Source organism: Dendrobium catenatum, unplaced genomic scaffold, assembly GCF_001605985.2.
Source record: "Dendrobium catenatum unplaced genomic scaffold, ASM160598v2 fragScaff_scaffold_1178, whole genome shotgun sequence".
NCBI classification, from domain to species: Eukaryota; Viridiplantae; Streptophyta; class Magnoliopsida; order Asparagales; family Orchidaceae; genus Dendrobium; species Dendrobium catenatum.
In genome coordinates this window covers 439,083-455,663 of record NW_021319640.1, presented here as the reverse complement: position 1 = coordinate 455,663, position 16,581 = coordinate 439,083, and positions in this window count along the sequence as shown.

The following is a 16,581-nucleotide window of genomic DNA, read 5'->3' as shown; positions in this document are numbered from 1 at the left end:
AAAATCATCATACCCGCCTCCCTTAAGTTTCTGATGACGAACCTCAAGCTTCTCATCACCAATCAACTCACCATTGAGAACTATCCAATCTGGCGGCTCTAGATCCATCAACTCTTTTCCGCAAACAGTTACGAAGGACATTTGTCCGACAACGTCACCAAACCAGTTCTCCTTCCCACTGGAGCAAACTCGACTGAGTTTCGTCTTTGGAACCTAGTCTAACAGAACCTGGTTTCAGCTCTCCTCTCTACCATTTCTCCCTCAGTGCTGCCATACATCCTCATAGTCACATCGGCCAGCGAGATTTGGTCTACGCTCGAGCTTCGTCTATAACCGACCAATTGTTCTCGCGTGATTCAGCTCAAAAATGAGCTATAACATGTCCAGATGAGGGATCCATCCATGGTGCAGTATTTAGCCAAGATCAAATCCCTTGTTGATAACATTGTTGCAGCCGGTTACCTTCTTGATCCCAAGGAGATCATCCTACACATCCTAAATGGACTTCCGCCCTCCTACAACCCCTTCAAAACATCCATCCGCACTAGCCAACTACTAATTAATCTGGATGTGCTTTACACCTTACCATGCAGCGAAGAGATACACCAGCAATCAGAACTTCAGCGTGATCTCACACCTGTCTCTGATAATGCGGCCCTTTATGCGACTCGCAATAACTCATCCCGAGGCCGATCCGCTGCTCGAGGCTCCAGAGGCAAGGGAGCTCCCTTCAAACCAAATGCTTCGGTCAATCGCCCCCAATTACCTGATTAACTGACTTCCCTCCAAGAGCATTCAAAACTAAATTCTATATCAACTCTTATACAATCAATCTCCCAATTACTCATATCTCAAGACTTTCGGTTGCTTGTGCTTTCCTTGGTTGCAACCAACATCACCTTCCAAACTTCACCCTCGCTCACAGGAATGTGTCTTCCTCAGCTATTTTACTTCCCACAAAGGCTATCGATGTCTTAACCTTAAAACATCTAAGCTCCACATTTCCAGGCATGTCATCTTCCACGAAAACATCTTTTCATTTCAGAACAAACAATCCTCAACCATACCACCAACCCAATCAACTCCCCTGTACACCACTCCTTACCTACTTCTACCTACATCTACTACTACCACAACAACTACACCCACATCAATTCAAGCTCCCACTACATCGTCTACTGATAATTACCAACATTCTTTACCCTCAGACACTAGTTCAGCCCCCACACAGTCCCCGTATTCAAGCTTCCCCCCTGCTCTTCCTGTACTGAATCCACCTCCTTTTTGTCAGATACAACACATGTCCACTCACCCTATGCAAACCCGACTCAAGTCCGACATTCAATGTCCCAAACAAATCCTCAACCTTCTCACATTGACTAATCTCTCCCCAACCCCTTCCACCTATACACAGGCCTCCTAATCCCCTCATTGGAGAGCTAACATGTCTGAAGAGTTCATTGCTCTCCAAAAGCAGGGCACCTGGTCCCTTATCCCGGCTCCCTCTGACAAAATGATACTGGGCTACAAATGGACCTTTAAGGTCAAGCACAGACCAGATGGCAAGGTTGAGAGATACAAGGCTATACGTGTAGCTCAAGGATTCAATCAAGAGTTTGGCATCAACTACCGGGAAAACTTTAGCCTGGTCACCAAAATGCCTACTATCTGAATCCTTCTCCTCATCTCACTGCACAACAGCTGGCCAACCCTTCAATTTGATATCCCAAACGCATTCCTTCATGGGGATCTTCACGAGGACATATACTTGAGCTAGCCGCAGGGGTTCATCGACAGTGACCATCCAAATCATGTCTGCAAGCTTCACAAGACTATCTACGGGATCAAGCAAGCCCCGAGGGAATGGTACAAAAAGTTCACCTCCTCTCTACTCGACTTCGAATTCAAGTTCAGCAAGGCCGACCCCTCTTTTCTCACTTTTACCATAGCCAAAACCAAGCTATTCCTCCTGATTTATGTTGACGATCTTCTCATCACCGGAAACAACCAGGACACCATTAATCAGCTAATACATCACCTGAACAGGCTGTTCTCGCTCAAACAGCTGGGAGCAATTTCGCAGTTTCTGGGCATTCAGGTCTCCAAAACCGTGGATGGCTAACTTCTTCATCAAACTCAGTATGCTCTAGATCTTATCAACTACACCAGACTGCAGCATAACAAGCATGTACTCACCCCCACTGCTCTTAAGTCCAATCACACATCGAAAAGCTACGCTCCATATTTCGATCCTTATTAATATCGGAGGCTGACAGGATCTCTAAACTATCTTACAATTACAAGACCATACATCGCCTATGCTTCAAATAGCATTTGTTAAAGGATGCACCATCCCACCATTGCAGATTAAACTGCATTAAAGCGTCTTCTTCGGTATGTCCAAGGCACTGCTAGCTTTGGTCTTCCACTACAACAAAGCTCCCTCCAACTCAGCACTTATTCGGATGCAGATTGGGCCGGTGACACTCAATATCGTAAGTCCCTCACAGGGTTTTGCACATACCTCGGCAACACTACAGGAAAAATGGCTATTACCGGCGGTTCCTGGCGGCGGTTCATTGGCCGCCGGTGTCACCGGCGGTTTAGCCGGCAGTTTAGCCGGCGGTTAAACCGCCGTTTGTTGACGACGGTTTGCCGTTGTTTTTTATATGTTAAACCGTCGGTATTAACGGCTATCCAGAAATCGCCGGCAAACCGCCGGATTATAAATAAAACCGGCGGTTTAGCGGCGGCTTGGACCGCCGGCTTTCGCCGGTTAATTAACCGGCGGTCTACCGGCGAAGGCCGGCGGTTTTAAAAAAATACGACGGCTAACTAAACCGTCGGTAAACCGACCGCCGGTAGGCCGTCGGTCAAATAGCCGGCGGCGTCACAGCCGGAAAACCGCCGGCATAAAATCTGGTTGAAACCGGCGGTCGGAACCGTCGGAAAACCGCCGGCTACATAAACCGCCAGTAAAAAACCGCCGATGATAGTTTCCTACGTGATTTTTTCCGGTGGCACAAAACCAGCCGTAAAGCCGCCGGTAGTTAAAAAAACCGCCGGTGAATATAGGCTAACCGTCGGAAAAAATCGCCGGATTTCGGCGTTTTTCCTGTAGTGCAAGATCTTAATCTCCTGGTGCGTAAAGTAGCAAGTTACAGTCGCCAAATCATCAACCAAAGCGGAATACCAAGCTCTCTCCTCCGCCACCTCCGATGTCATCTAGCTTCATCGGCTGTTAGTAGACTTTCACATTTCGCTCGACAAACCTACTCCGATCTACTGCAACATCACCTCAGCGATGGCCCTTGCCCACAACCCAGTCTTCCACGCCCGAACCAAGCACATAGAGATCGATCACCAGTTTATTCGGCAACACATCACATATGGCGCCGTTCTCCTTCACCATATAAACTCTGAAGACCATCCCGCCGATATCCTCACCAAACCCCTTTCCTCCGCTCGTTTCATTTAACTCCGAAACCAGTTAAGTATTCGTCCACTGAACCCTCAACTTGCGGGGGGCTGTGAGGAAACACGTGGTGCACCTCCAGCACATGATAAGTTAGGCTACCGCACCACGTTAATAAAGGTGCTCTCCACTACTTTGAGCACAACAGCACAGACTGCAGCTAACGGCCTATAACGGCTTTGTACTCATTACCTTAATACACTCTGCTCTATATAGGTGTAACCGTGAAAATGAATTACAGTATGAAGATATACTATTGAGCTCTTTCTTCATTCCTCCTATCCTTCTTCACTAACCTTTACAGGTTCCTTAGAAGCATGCTAGCAGATAATAGTCGAAGAAGCGCGTAAGGAGAAAATGGAGAAAAAAAAAGTTACCTTCGCAGCGAACTACGATCGCAACTTTCAAGCCAACGGGAACAACGAAAGCTTGAAAAAGTACATTGCCTTGGCAGGGAACTCCCGATGCCACTTCCGAGCTAATAGGAGCAACAACGAAGGCGAAGGAGCGGTGACACGAAGAAGCACCAAATATTTTAAAAATTTTCTTCACGCGAAGCTTAAAGCTAAGTTGGAGCGGGATCCGAAGAGCCGCGAAGTCATACGGATGATGAAGATTTATTGTAATTTAAAAAATTAACCGGTTTAAAATTTTCTTTGGCATAAATGCTGGGTATAATTAAATGAAACGGGCGATGTTTAGAATTTTTAAATTTAATTTAGAATGAGGTCTACATAAATAGCATTAAATTATGTAATTATTATTTTTGTGAATTATTAATTATTTATAATATAATGGATGGCTAAGATAATTTAAGAAGAAATAAAATGAATGGCTCAGATTTGCCGGAGGAAGGAAACTCAAGCCCATTTTATAATAGTAGTATAGATATAGCAAATTATTAGTATTTAATGCTATAATCAACTCAAATATTAAATTGAGAGAATAAATTGCTTACCAATCAAAGCAATAAGAGACCATTAACATTTTCACTCTCAGCATAACTCTGAAGAAATCTTAAATAGCATTGCTTGTCTTGCCAACAATTGATCCAATCTTCTACATTCATATATTTTCCAACTCTATTTGATGAACGTGTTGAATGAAAATCCTTGCATCTATATTTAATAATCTTATAGTTAGATAAATAAAAAAGTTTAATCTTAATTAATGAATAATGATATTTTTTAGAAATAATACTTACGTCTGTCTGAAATGTCTGATATCTTTTATAGGTGTTGGAGAGGCTGCAAGAACTTCTAGCAAAATTTCCTCTAAAAGATCAGGTGGTAGGAAAGAAATGCAAGACTCTCTTCTAGTTTTCTTCATAATCTTTCTGTTCTTAATGTTTGCTCCTATTTACTAGAAGGAAACAAGTAAATTAATGGAGATACGTAAATAATGAAGAAGAATAGGAGAAATAATTATACAGATACTACATTTTGTTCATCATTAGCTTAAATAAAAATCTTGAATAATTTCCAAATTCATCATTAATGAAGTAATGGAGTAAACTTGATTAATTTTTTATTTGTTTCAACTTGTTTAAAATGGCTCTTATTTTATATTTCAGATGCGTATATATATGAGCAATCTTCATCAGAACTTTATAGCAAAGCCGTTCAAGCAAGAAAAAAAAAGATATTAATGTAAGAAATTTGCCTGTATAATATTCAAATAAATTAAACCATAAAATTAAGCTATTACCTGCAAAGAGTTCTTCTATTTAAGATCTTATGGTAAAAAGAAAAAAAAAAGGCTGCTTACGATTATACATAGAAGAGTTGAAGAATAGATGTCGAGATAGAAAGAGGAGAAAGCTTAAGAATTTACTAAAAATTAATGAAGAAAACTATGCTGCAAAGAGCTTTTAATTAAGAAGCGTACTATCAGGCAAATTATTACATCCGGTCATCGGACCTAGAAAATATGTCCAGACATCCACTAAAAAGTTGCCATGTGGACCACATTTTGACTGTGGGCTTTGACTGTGCTTTAGGTGCGCTTTAGGTGCGCTTTGGGTGCGTTTTGGGTGCGCTTTGACTGCGCTTTTGGTGCACTTTGACTGCGCTTTACCTGCGCTTTAATTTACCTGCGCTTTTGGTGTGCTTGACTTAAAATTCATCGGACACGTGTACATTGCACGCGTCAAATTTTTAGAGGATATCCGGACCTATTTCTAGGTCCGATGACGGGACGCAATAATTTGACGTACTATCAAGCTTGCTGATTGAATGCTTTAACAATGGCTCTTTAAGACTATAGAAGAGTTGAAGAAGATGAGGAGAAAGAAAGATGTGAAAGTTTGAGTAAGAATTTACTAAAAATTAATGAAGAAAATTAGGCTGTAATGAGCTTTTGATTAAGATTGAAGCATACCTAGAAGCTTGCAGATTGTATGGTTCAACAATGGCTGATTAAGACAATAGAAGAGTTGAAGAACAGAAGAGGAGAAAGAAGGACGAGAAAACTTTAGGATTTACTAAAAATTAATGAAGATAATTAAGTTGCAAAGAGCTTTTAGTTTAGAAGCAAACCTTAAAGCTTGCAGATTGATTGTTTCAACGGCTTTAATTGTCGAGATCCCATCTCCTTCTTGTAATCTTATGGTCTTGCCTTTAGTAACGCAAAGGCTTATAAGAACAAGTCAATGAAGATATGGCGGTCTTATTTATAGTATGAAAATATGTCGGTTAGAAAATATACTATAATATATCAAATAAATAAAATTATTATGATATCAATCTTAAGACATTTATTCTATCAGAATATCCAAATATAAATTTTTTTCTTAAATAAAATAAGTTTAGGGTATATGAGCTTGTTTATATGTGTGGAGTTTATTTGATTGTTCAATTTAATATTAGAAATCAATAAATGTTTTTTAAAGAATTATATAAATTATATTAATTTAGGTTAAATGAAAATTAAAAGGAATTATAATTTACAAATATTTTTATTTCATGCAATATGTTCAAATCGACACTTCTGTTTGAGGATTCTGTTGTTTTATAGTTAGCCGCTCCTTGTGTTTTAACTTTGGTTGGTAAATTTGTATTAAGAAGGCCAAATCTTGATGCCATACGTAAGTTTTTCATTAACCTAAATCTCTCTGGATCATTTCACATTAGTTTACTTAATCAAAGACATGTTGTTGTCTAACTGGCTAAAGATCTAGACTATAGCCATATATTTGCTAGAAGGTTATATTATATTCAAGCGTGTCAAATGTGTTTACTGAAATGGACTATGAATTTTCACGTTAGGGAGGAATCTCCTATTGCTCTGATTTGGATTTTGTTTCCTAATTTGAGGTTGCATTTTTTGAACCATCAAATTCTTTTTTGGATGGCTTCTATCTTCAGGCGTCCATTACAAGCTGACCAAGCTACAGCTTCGGTGTCGAGCCCGTCTATTGCTAGGGTGTTGGCTGAGTTGGATGTTTCTCAGAAACATCCTTGTGAAATATGGATTGGGTCTGAAGTCAAGGGTTATTTCCAAAAAAATTGAGTTTGAGAATTTACCTATATTTTGTTCTTTCTGTAAAATGCACGGGCATGCTATGAACGTTTGTTATCGAAAACACTCTCACCTTCATACAGCTAAGAATTCTTTAAAACAAACAAATGGGGTGGTGGATCAGGAAGCTACTAAACTTATTCTAGCTCCTTTGGAGGATATTACCTCTAATCCCTCTCAACTGATTAAGGAATTATTGGTGGGTACTGAGATGGAACCTCTTCCAGTTGTTACCAATGTTATTATAGCGATGCTTTTACTGATACTGAGGATATGCATATTGCTGCTAAATGTTTAGCCAAGGATTATAATGACACTAGTTTTATTAAGGTTCATAGTAAAAGAGGGAGGAATCCAAAGCATATCTCTTTGCAACCTCATAGAAACACTCGCTCGAATACTTCTCATTAAGCTTTTCTTTATGTTTAGTACAATTATTTGGAATGTGAGGGGCATTGGTTGCCCTTCATTTAGAATTCGTGTTAAGAATTTATATTATGTGCACAATATTTCTATTCTTATTTTTATTGAGCCACTTATTTTTGCTTCTAGGTTGTTAAGCACCTCTCAATTTTTGGGTTTTCATTATGCTATTTCGAATGTGGCTTACAAAATTTGGTTCTTTTGGAAAAATTCTATTAAAATTGGTGTTATTGTTGACTTTACTCAAGTCTTGCATTGTAAAGTTGAGGCTCTTAATTTTTATTGTTGTGCCTCTTTTGTGTATGCTGCCTCTTCTCTCTACATTAGAAAGATGTTATGGCATCAGCTTATTAATTTTCATAGTATATGTGATTTCCCTTAGTTTATTGGCGATGACTTTAATGCCATCACTACTCCCTCTGAAAGGTTTGGAGGTTCTTCTCCTTCTTATCGCTCTATGGAAGATTTTAATAATATGATTTTGTCTTGCAATTTGATTGATATTGGTTTTGTTAGTAATAACTTTACCTGGAATAGGGATCACTTACGGCAAAGGCTTGATCGTGTGCTTTTTAATGATTCTTGGTTTAATTCTATTAACTCCACTAATGTGCAGCATCTTAGTAGAACTTTGTCTGATCATTCTTCTATGCTTATTATTATTAATTATAGACAGTTTAATGCTCCCTCTCATTTCATATTCCAAAATATGTGGTTACTTCATGACTCCTTTTTTTATGTTGTTCAAAATAATTGGCAACCTCCTTTACACCCGGATAATTCTATTTTTGGTATGAACAGACTTTGGTTTAAGCTTAAATGGTTGAAATAAGTCCTGAATTGGTGGAATCATCATATTTTCAAAAATATATTTTCTAATAATTTAAAAGCTGAACAACTTGTGAATTATATCAGATTTTTTGTCAAAATGACCCTACTGATGCTAACTTTACTCTTTTAAAGAAGTCAAATTGGATCTTTTTAATTTCCAAGCTCAGGAAGAGGTCTTTTGGAAACAAAAAGCTACTGCTAAACACTTGGTTGAAGGTAAAAACAATACTAAGTACTTTTATGCCTTAACTAAGAGAAAAAGGATTAAAAATAGTATCAATAAAATCCAAAGGGAGGATGGTTCTTATTTTGACAGCTTTGTAGATATTGCTAATTTAGTTGTTCATCAATTTCATACCCATTTCAATAAAGCTTTCAATCCAATTCAGGTTATGGATCACTCTTTTATCCCCAACCTTATATCCCTTAAGGATAATGACTCCCTCTCTAGCCTCCTTCTTTTGAAGAGGTTAAAGAGACTCTGTTGGATATGAATAATCATTCTGTGGTGGGGCCTGATGGATTTACCACTCTTTTCTTCAAAAAATCTTGGCACATTAACTACAAGAAAATCATCAATTACCGGCGGATTTTTTCGGCGGCTTGCCGGCGACCTATTTTATGACGGCTTTCCGTCGGCTTTCTGACGTCCTAAATTTTAGGGATAAATCTAACAATTTTTCGGTGGTTTTTCGATGGCTTTCTAGCTACTTTGTTTCAGGCGGTTTTCCAGAATTTTCTAGCAATTTTTTTAAAAAGCTGCCGGAAAATCGCCGAAAATATATACCACTGAAAAATACCACTGAAAAATTTTTCCGGCGCCTGTTTTACCAGCGGCAAATTTACCGTCAGAAAGCCGCCGGAATTTTATAAAACATCGGAAAAAGCCCATTTGACGCTTGAAAATGCCACCGGAAATAAATGATTTTCCTGTAGTGATTATTCAAAATGATATATTTGCTGTTATTTTGGATTTTTTTTGCTGGTAATCCTATCCTTAAGTAATTTACTTATACTTTGTTAGTGCTTATTCCCAAGAACAATTATGTTCAAACTTGGAATGGCTTTCATCCTATTAGCCTTTGTACCTTCTTCAATAATTAATTTCTATAATTATTATGAATCATCTTACTTCTATTTTACCTAAAATTATTTTCCTTCTTATATGGGTTTTGTGAAAGGTAGGGCTATCACGGATAATATTCTTTTGGCTCAAGAATTCTATTAAGATTCGGATGTTCGGGTGAGAGGGGGAAATTTGATTTTAAAACTTGTATTGCCAAGGCTTATGACAATATTGATTGTAATTTTATTTATCTTGTTGTTGAGCTTTTGGTTTAAATTCTGTGTTTATTAAACTTATTAAGAATTGTATTGAAGATGTCTATTTTTTTTAATTATCAATGGTTATAATCATGTTTTTTTAAGTCTTCTTATGGCTTAAGGCAAGGTGACCCTATTTCTCCCGCCCTTTTTACTTTTGCGGCTGAATTGCTTTCTAGCGGTCTTTCAAATTTGTTTGAGAATAATCCTGATTTTTATTTTAGAACTTTCGAAGGTTTTCATATATCTCATTTATATTTTGTGGATGACTTCATTATTTTTACTAATGCGACTATTACTAGAGTCCATAAAATTATGGAGTTTTTTCATCATTTTGAAATGGTTAGTGGCCTATCTTTTAACAAAAATAATTGTTATTTTATTGATTCTAAGAGGATTTCCAATGATTGTATTTTAGCTATTAAAGATGCTATTGGTTTTACCCATTCTAACTTGCCCATCAAGTATCTTGGTGTTCTTCTTTTTAAGGGTAGAAGGAAGACATTTTTGTTTGATGATCTTATTATTTTTGTCCAGAATAAGCTCTTATCTTGGGACTCTAATTTTCTTATCTTTGGTGGTAGAGTTACTCTGATCAAAAGTGTTCTTTGTGCTTTACCGGTTTATAGTTTTCAAACTATTTTTCTGACTCATGCTATTTGTAAAAGGGTCCACAAGCTTATTAACAAACTCTTTTGGAAAGGCACTTCTTCGAATTCTAAAATTACTTGGGCGGCTTAGGAGAAGTGTTGTGGTGTTTTGGCCGAAGGTGGTCTTGGTTGCAAAAATTTACATGATCTTGCTAAGGCATTTTCTTTTAAACTTTGGTATAATTTACGTACTAAAGAGAATCTTTGGGCTAATTTTATGGTTTATAAGTATTGTGTTGGCAAACATCCGACTAATGCTTCTCCTAAGCTAGGGGAATCTAAGGTTTGGAAAAGGCTTTGCAAGGTTAAATGGGAGGTGGAGCCCTTTAATTCTTATGGGCTTCATGAAGGTAATATCTTTTTCTGGCAAGATAAATGATTAAGTTAAGATTCTTTTTATTCCATCTTGAATTCTACCTCTACTGTTTTGATCAAAGTTAATTCTTTCTTTAATGCTAATTATTGGGACTATGATAATCTTTTTAACATGATTCCTGAATGCATCCTCCATCGTATTTTAAATCTTCCTATTAATAATATCTCCAAAGATATTATTTTATGTGATTTATCCAAAGTGGTTTTCACTTAAAGAGTGCTTGATATTCTTTTAGACATAAAGGCAATATTGATAATATTTTTACTAATTTTTGGCATAAGAGTATTCATTCTACTATTTATATTTTTGTTTGGAGAGTCTTGCATTGATATATCCCTACAGATGATAATCTCATCAAAAAAGGCTTTATTTTGGCTTTCAAGTGTTCATGTTGTTTTCATATTGAGAATATGCATCATTTTTTTATCTGGTCCTGTTACTGTTAGAACTTGGGTTTATTTTGATAATTTGTTTCAGATAAATTGCTTTAATGACTATCTTTTAGTTAAATATTTGCTTAAGTCTTGGTTTATAAACTCTAAAGGTCACATTCGCAATGTTATTCCTTCCCTCATTAGGAATAACTCCCTTTTCAATGATGTGAGGATGAACAATCATAATGTTATTAAGAGGGTGAAGGATAAGGTTTTAACTCTTGTGGTTGTTAATCTGCTTACTGTTAAGAATTTTAAAAACTATAATTTTGATGGTACTACTTTAAGCCTTGAATTCGGGGGTGATCCTTCTGCTCTTAATATTATCTATTGGAATAATATATATATATTTGTAATAATTCAATATAATTAATATTAAATATAATTTTAATTTTACATTTAAAAAAATTTAAAATATTTTATGAAAAATTAGAAAATATTTAGTTATAGAAAATCATCTAGATTTGACAACGGATGTAACATAGTTCACTAAATAATTTGATCTTAAAAAAAATTAAAAAATTACATAATTCGATTGCAAATACAGATTATAATGTTTAATCTATACTACTATTATAAAATCCGCTTGAATTTTCTTCCACATCAAATTTTTGCCAGTCATTTTATTTCTTCTAAAATTATTTTATATCTTCATTGTATAATAAGTAATTAATAAATCTAAAAATATATAATAATTATCCAAATTATTGTCCATTACATACACTTCATAAATAAAAATTATTATAGTACTATATAAGTATGGCTTGGGATTCTTCCCAACATTTCATTTTATTTATTTACGTTTAATCTATATCATTCATTATATTTGTCTATTTAATTTTTTTTTAAACTTAAATATAAATCGTAACTTTCATTTAGAACTCTTCAAATTCATTAAATGACCATATATGGCGTATTCACTTCGACTCTTCAAATTCAATAATTTTCAGTTAGATTAAATTATATAATTCCAGTAAATGACCATGGCCTTTTCATTGCCATCTCATTAAAAAAATATTAAACATTCTTCCCTCTATTAAATGGCCATGGCATTTTCACAAGCCATTAAAAATATTAAACATTATTTCTTCAATTTTCAATTAAATCGCTCCAAAACATTTGCGATTTCTTCATCCGAGCATTTCAATTTCCTTTAGCCGAATGGTTCCCTGAAATAAAATAAAAAACTTCACTAAGGCAGTGCCACAGCGGAACGGTTCTCATCTTCTTCTCCTCCTCCTGTCGGATAGGAAGTCGATCGTCCTTCTCTTGAAGAAGAATTCTACTCATCCTCCTTCGCCTTTTTCTCCTCCTATTGGATTGAAGAAGCTTCTTCACTTGCTTCACGTGAGGTAGAGTTTTAAATGCACCTCACTCTTAATTTTTTCTCTTACAATTGATGCTCTCACTTTAGCCTCCTCTCTCTGACACTCTCCTTGAGTTCCACATCATTTTCCACATCTAGTGAAATACCTTAGCAATAGTTTTGAGAACGATTTATCCGTTGTTTTAATCTTCTTCAGCTGGGTGATGATTTTGCCTATATTTTTTTCTCTTACTGGTTTTTTGGTTCGAAAAGAGAGCATAAATAAGTAAGAATGTTCTTCTTTAGTGGAATTATATGGATTTGATTTGTTTAAGTGCTTCTTGAGATTTTGATTTTTATTATGATCTTTTTTTACGACTTTGAGAGTGATTGAGTGAATCTGGAAGCCAAAAATGGAGTTTACTAACATGATCTTATTGATTTTTTATTCAAATTGAAAATATATGACAAAACTATTTTTTTTTAGGTGAAATCCACAAAGGGGCCTACGCGTTGATATAAATAAAAATTACAAGTCCTTAAAGAGATTTTCAGCCCTCTAATGCTCGAAGAGCTACAATCAATCAAAAATATAAGAAAACATAAGGGCCGAAATTCCCTATCTACGCAAAATACAATGTAGCATAGGAACACTCTATGGCGGCATGAAAAATGCACCAAAAAGAAAGAAAGATCACAAGGATAACCAATCAGCACCATCTTTCTCGCCAAAAACTTCCTCAAGGTGGAAGCAACCTGCAAAAAATTAACCAAGAAAAACCAGAGGGAAAGCACCAGGAATACCGAAAATGAAAAAGCAAAAGTCCATAGCTCCCTCCGCAAAAAACTAGATCCCAAAAACTGGAACTGCAAAATGCCATAGCTCCTCAAGCAGCTCCACCTCAACATAAAAAGAAAACACCCAGGAGCAACAGTAACCAACCCAAAACTCAAGTTAGAATGCAGAAATAACAAACAGAGGCAGTAAACGGATAGAAAATAAGAGCAAAGGAGAAACAGAGTCATCACATAGACCGAATATAAGGTATACCGAATTTGTCAAGTCTCACTAAATCACGTAGTTGATGAGGGATATTGAGACTAGAGAATTCTTCCACTTCATTAATTTGGCTACCCTTCTTGGCTAAAAACTCAGCACAAGCGTTGCCCTCACGAAAAATATGGACTAAAGTAAAGTTCAAATGAGCAAGCAACATTTTAATCTTTTTAATAATATAAAAGAAATCCGGGTAGCACATACTATTCTTGTTAATTAACTGAATTAAGCTTAATGCATCCACCTCAATAGCAACATTAGTGATACCGATTCTGTAGCATAATTCCAGCCCATAGGATAAACCCATCATTTCAGTAAAAAGGACTTTACAATGGTTTAAAGGAGAAGCATAAGCAATGATAACATCACCCTTGTAGTTAAGGATAATACCTCCATACCATCAATATTGGAACCAACCGAGCTATCAGAATTCAATTTGACAGAAGGAAAAACAAGTTTCACCCATCTATCTATTTTCTCCATAGCTCTAAAATCAACAGAATCCATAGGAATACTGAAAACAGAGCCAGGGAATTATAATTTTTGAAGTTCTTACCAGATATCATTCTCGAAGTATATAATTGTAAGACTTTGTATTTAATATTATCAATAATTCACAGAGCATCCATACGAACCCCTTCATGTTTAGCTTCATCTCTAGCCTTTAGAATTGATCACCCAAGAATCCAGCATATTTGAAACAACATCTTGCATTATATTGCTATCTCTATGAGAAATACAAAAGAAAAAAAGCCAAACTTTCTTTGCTATCACGCCATTAACAAAGACATGATCCACGTTTCAATATTGCAGCAACAGTGGCATTTGGAGGGAATACACAACCCTTTTTTCATAAGTAACGTATCCACCGACATAAAATTTTTTATGATTCTCCAAGTCAAAATAGAATATGAAATAGGAATGTTATTATGCCAGATAGCCGAAAAAGTAACAGAATGACTATTCTTGATACAAAAATTATCCCAAGCATTTTTAAGACTAAACTTTCCATTAGAAGTGGGTTTAAATAAAATACTATCCTTACACTGTAATTGTAAAGGCAACTCCAAAATAATAGAGATAATGCTCGAAGGAATACACTCACCAAGTTTGTTTTCATTCCACTTACCATTTTCAAAGAACTCATAAACCTTCGTATTGATCAAAGTGGAAGTATTTAACAGATTATCAATAGAACCACAACCTAACCAGTTGTCTTGCCAAAAAGAAATGTCACCTATCCCAAGACCCCATTGAACCAAACTATCACCTTCCCATTTAATCTTACAAATTATTTTTCAGACCACAGAATCAGAGTTTTTGTAAGTGCAACAGATTTCGGGCTTATCTTTACAATATTTAGCATGCATGAATTGAGCCCAAAGACTAGCATTAGACCGAAAAGAAAACCATAACTTGTACGAGAAAGCTTTAACCATGTCCAGGAAACTTGTGCACCCTAAGGCACCTTCATTTAAAGTTCCACAAACGTTTTTCCAAGAGGACCAACAAATACAACTACTATTCATATTAGCACCCAAAAAAAACTTGTTAATCAACCTTTCCATTAATCTTAAACAAACCGAGCCAGTCAAATTAAGAGTATGAAAGATATAAATAGGAATAGAGTTTAACACGCTTCTAATTAAAACCGGTCTACCACCAAATGAGAGAAACATGGAATGCATGTTGTAGATTTTCTTTTGAAAAGCTGAGATAATATCTTCAAATATATGATTCCATTTTCTACCTTTAAAAATACGACTGCCTAAGTACTTGATAGGTAAAGGCAAGCAATTAAAACCACAAATGCATTTAATAGTATTAATCTTACCTTGACTTATACCTTTCGAAACCAAAAAGTTGCTTTTATTTTTATTAATCTCCAAAACACTGATATTCTGAAAATTAATTAAAAATTGAGCCATAAGTTTAACATTGTTGATGGCTCCGTTAGAGAAAATGATAATATCATCAGCAAAGCAAAGATGAGAAACCGGCAAGCCACCCTTGGTACAAAAATAAAGAGAATTATGACCTTTGTATAACTCCTCCATACCCCTAGAAAGATAATCCATCACAATAATGAACAAAGCCAGAGATAAGGGGTCACCTTGTCTCAAACCTTTCGAAGATTTGAAAAAATCATGTTTACCACCATTAATAATAACAGAAAAAAAAAAACAAATCTCAATACTATTTTTGATCAATTGGATAAAGCCTTGAAAAAAACCAAATAAGGATAAAATTTATAAAGAAAATTCCAATTCAAGTTATCGTATGATGCTTTAGAGATATCGAGTTTATAAATGATGTTGCCACCTTTACCCTTGGAATTGATATCATGAGTTATTTCTTGCACAAGAAGAATATTATCAAAAATACTTCTACCTTTCTTTTTTTTGAGAAACTGCTTAAATCGCATTAAAGAAAAGAAACAAAACAAGAAACTAAGTGATAGATAATCTATCACTTTCCTCCTTTAACATAGAAAAAAATGTAGGAGGGACCTTATTAACTTCTAGAGTATCCCAATAAAAGTTACTAGATAAAGCTCGGTTAGCACACCAATGTGCTACCTTATTACAGTCTCTTTTAACAAAATTGAATAAAATTACCTCAAAATTGTTGATGAAATCCAAGTCTTCTAAAGAAGCTTTATCCACTCGGCTTTTATCCAATTTAGATAGATTTTTAAAGTAATCCATCACATTGTAGCTGTCTCCTTCCACAATTATGCCTTTATAATTTGGTTTCCAATCTTCAATGAAATTGCTTATTGACCGAACTACCAGCCATTCCAGTTTGCCAATATCCTAATGCAATAGATGGAATCCATATGCTAAGAGCATTCTTCCTTTATGATCTCTTATGATACCTCCTATTCCAGCTTTGTATGAACAATGAAGAGAAGCATCTATGTTAATTTTGATCCATCCGGGTGGAGGGGGATGCCAAAAAGAAGAATTCAGCATAAGCTGGTTGACATTCCAGTGGTCTGAATGTATAAAGGAGATTGAAGTAGATGCATAAGAAATAGCATTAGTCACTATGAAACCAACATCCATTTCTTTACCTTCATGAATAAGAGTATTTCTACTCTTCCAGGATGTGAAAATAATAGAGCAATAAAGATTCTGTAAAAATAGATTATAATTGCTGTGTTCTTTCAAAAAAGATTGAATTT